The sequence below is a fragment of the Alligator sinensis genome, unplaced genomic scaffold (assembly GCF_000455745.1).
Source record: "Alligator sinensis unplaced genomic scaffold, ASM45574v1 scaffold206_1, whole genome shotgun sequence".
NCBI lineage: Eukaryota > Metazoa > Chordata > Crocodylia > Alligatoridae > Alligator > Alligator sinensis.
In genome coordinates this window covers 272,837-273,215 of record NW_005843055.1, presented here as the reverse complement: position 1 = coordinate 273,215, position 379 = coordinate 272,837, and positions in this window count along the sequence as shown.

The following is a 379-nucleotide window of genomic DNA, read 5'->3' as shown; positions in this document are numbered from 1 at the left end:
CCACCAAGGAGGAATATATCTCCCTGGCGCTCTATTGCAGGGAATCAGTTAGACAGGCCAAGGCAGGGCTTGAGCTCAGGCTGGCTTCAACAATCAACGACAATAAAAAGTCCTTCTTCAGGTATATAGTGGGCAAAAGGAAAGCTCAGAGCAACATAGGGCCCCCGCAGGACAGATCAGGACAGTTGGTGCTTGACATGGAGAAAAAGGCAGAGCTCTTCAATGAGTTCTTTGCTTCAGTATTTCTAAGTACCGACCAAGCCAATTCCCCCACCTCAATCATTGCCGGATGTCCACATGGCACCAGTCCACCTACGGTTAGTTCTGAAATAGTTAAGGAGCTCCTGGAGGAGCTGGATGGGTACAAGTCAGCAGGCCC